This window comes from Asterias rubens, chromosome 22 (genome assembly GCF_902459465.1).
Source record: "Asterias rubens chromosome 22, eAstRub1.3, whole genome shotgun sequence".
In the NCBI taxonomy this organism is placed as follows: domain Eukaryota; kingdom Metazoa; phylum Echinodermata; class Asteroidea; order Forcipulatida; family Asteriidae; genus Asterias; species Asterias rubens.
Window position 1 is genome coordinate 9,654,303 of NC_047083.1, and position 3,361 is coordinate 9,657,663.

Genomic DNA, 3,361 nt, shown 5'->3' on the forward strand with positions numbered 1-3,361 from the left:
GTTATTTATTTGAGAGAAATGACCTCTTTCTCGTTCCACTTTTTTGTTTACGCTAACGTTTATTTCGAGATATTACAAATGATACCCTGTGTCTCATGTATGCCTGTAGCAATGGTGTTCAAAGGCAGTGGACACTATTGGTAATTACTCAAAATAATTATCAACATAAAACCTTACTTGGTAAAGAGTATATAAACCTGTGATCCTAGACTAGTTTTGTTCTCACCCCCTCGGTGATGGTCTTTGAACAAACAAATGACGCCCCGACAAGGTCAACCCTGGCATCTCCCGAGATCATCGAGTAATAGATTGATCGCGTCTGCCTGCCGAATCAACGATTTTACCCATTCTTCATTCACCAGTACGTGTGGAAACTTAATTATTTTGTATTTGTCATGGTACAAATACAATACTGCAAATTACTCAGCTCTGTTTAAAGTCACGTGTGTTTGTGTTTCCGTATGATAAGTTAACACAGCCTTGCTGGCTCGAATTGATTACAGAATTTAAGTGTTTACCTTCCCGCGTCGAAATTCTTGCAACAAATCGCACCCAAAACAATATCAATGGGCTAAAACGCGAGAGGTTTTCTCAGTAAACATTTGTACAAATGTGTTCATAATTTGTATCTGATTAATGATACACGAACTAATAGACAATTTCAACATCGGTTCAATTCAAGTTCAATTCAGTTTATTCGTCACACCGTGGAGGACAGTTACATGCAATACAAAATAATTAATACCAACAAAAATGAACATTTGTTTCAAAAAGAATTCTTAATCTCTAGCACCCTTCCCCAGGTTGTTTTTTAAAATGCTAAAATGTAATTGTCTTGCTCCAAAAAATATCGCTGCAAGATAAGAATAAGAAATTGTTTAGATTAAAATAAAAATAATTGTAACTTTCTAATAACTATACCTTTTTGTTAGCAAATTTATTTTCGTGACAATGTTTTACTCATTTCTCAAAAACTACAGGACCTCAGCAAGTAATATTTTAGGAGAAGCTTTCTCCTATCATTATGTTCAAACTGCGTAAGTTTAATGTAAATCTGTGGACAGTGTGTTTTGTGTCGTACAAACAGAACCCAAAACCATTTTAAGTGCTACCCATTTCACTCTACCGTCCACATGATGAAAAACAAGGGAAGGAAATGTACTCACTTCAATACGAAGCAGACAATTCCAGGAGATTGGAATCCCACGACTGGAAACCCACTTATTAAATATCGTAACAAAATTATGTGCTTGAAATAGCTCGGACTCGGCTCCATCTGCAGCAAAAGGAAATGTCTTTACCTCTGACCAACGTCAATTTGGTAGGGTCTACCTTCTAAATTTCTCAAGGTTCGTTCCAAGTAAACAAACATATATTCAATTAAGATTGGAAAATTTCACTCGCTGTGTGCGTTCCGCATGAACTATTTTATGTATGACATTTCCGTCACCCCTCACCAACATAGAGAGTGCTTATAGATTACCGGGATACTCTCTTTCTGTAGAAGAGTGGAAAATTCACTCTCATGTCCGAGTGGTGACATTTTGGCCCTTTTGAGGGTGGAATTAAATCTGTATTACTCTTCTTGAGTGAAATTGTAACGAACTTCACTCCAAATTGAGTTGAAAGTGCCCGTTTTTCACTTTTAAAAGAGTCGTCTGCCATATGGCTTTTTGCAAGAGTGGTATGGCGGACAAAACGAGTGTTTTTTTGCTATGGGTTAAGTAACGTGAAACAGCCGCGATAAATAACTCTAAATGGTTGTATTATTACAACAGCTTTAATTTACATATAATGAGATGATTTCAAATCATGGACATCACAAATAAATGGGTCTGTATTCCAATGATGAATATTTCCGATAATCAAAATATCAAATTCAATGCCTTTTTGCTTAAATATTAATTTGAATGGTATCATCAAAATTACATATCGTAGAAATGACCTAAAAACAAGTATCTCTTATACTAATGTACATGCCAGTGTTATTTGATTTGTGCCGTCATTTTGGGTTTTTGATTTTGAACATTGCATTGAAGATGGTTAATTACAGTGAAATTGAAACGAGTTCAAAAGTCAGGATTGCACTCAACCCCTTTTCCTAAAACTTTATCTGAATGTTTGGGTGATTTTTAGGGTTATCAACTAACACAAGTTGTCCCCTCTTGGTCAGGGGTTACGAGAACAAAATATAAAATATGGAAATAATTTAGGGGAGCCGAAGGTGGGAATTGATACTCATCTTAGTCAGTCTAGATTGTAGGATGAGGGAAACATGCACCAGGCAAGCAATTCCAAAGAGATGTATATGCATGGGGGGAGGGGGATTGGAGGTAGGAATTGATATTCCTCTTAAAACAGTCTAGATTGTAGGATGGAGGGAAACATGCACAAGGCAAGGAGTTCCAAAGAGATGCAGTACGTGGAACAAAGCTGTTGGAATGACTCCTTGTTCTACATCTTAGCAAAGCAAGGGTGTTAGAGTAAGAAGAAGCAGAAAGCCTGGTTTCACACTTAAACATTTTTATAGGAGGAACTAGGTCAGGTGGCACATTTACCATGTAAATATGTGTACAAAAAAAAAGGCTGGCAACAGGCCCATGGTGTGAAGTAGGATGTAGTGTTGATCCTAAATACTCATCAACACTCAATCTAGCTACCGGGCAACCTCGGTAGTCTAGTTGGTAAGACACTGCTCTAGAATTGCAAGGGTCGTGGATTCGAATCCCACCCGAGTAACATGCCTGTGTGAATTTTTTTTCTCACAGGACTCGGGAAAGTACTAAGTATACAGTGCTAACACAGGTGTATGTGTAAAAACCAAAATTAATATTCTTTATCCCCGATGCAAATTTAACATCTATTATAAATCACTCAATCGATCAATTATACTAAACTGCCTAAATCAAAGGTTTTGCATAAAGGCGCTGAGGCACAGATGAAATTAATAAGTAGGTCTCATGAAACAAGTGGGCTTTCAGAAGTGCCTTGAATGTGTTGAAGGATGTTGTGTCCCTGATGATGTGATTGGAAAGTTTATTCCAGAGCTTGGGTCCATATACCGAGAAGGCCCTATCAGCAAAAGTGATGTGACTTGTTCTTTGTACTACAAAGTATGGTGAACAGGAGCTATTTAATCGAAGGTGTATCCGTTTAGTTCAAAAGATTAGCAATGCACTTCTGTACTATCTGGGAAAGATAACTGGCATTTTAAAACTGCATTTGACCTTGTCCACTCTCTTTTAAATAATGATTGTGCAAAGACCGAGCTTGATGTCATTTAAGAGATGTCAATGATAAACTGAGGTGTCATTACTTTATCATGGTCGAGAAGGAAAGGCAAGTTTCCCTATTATCGTGT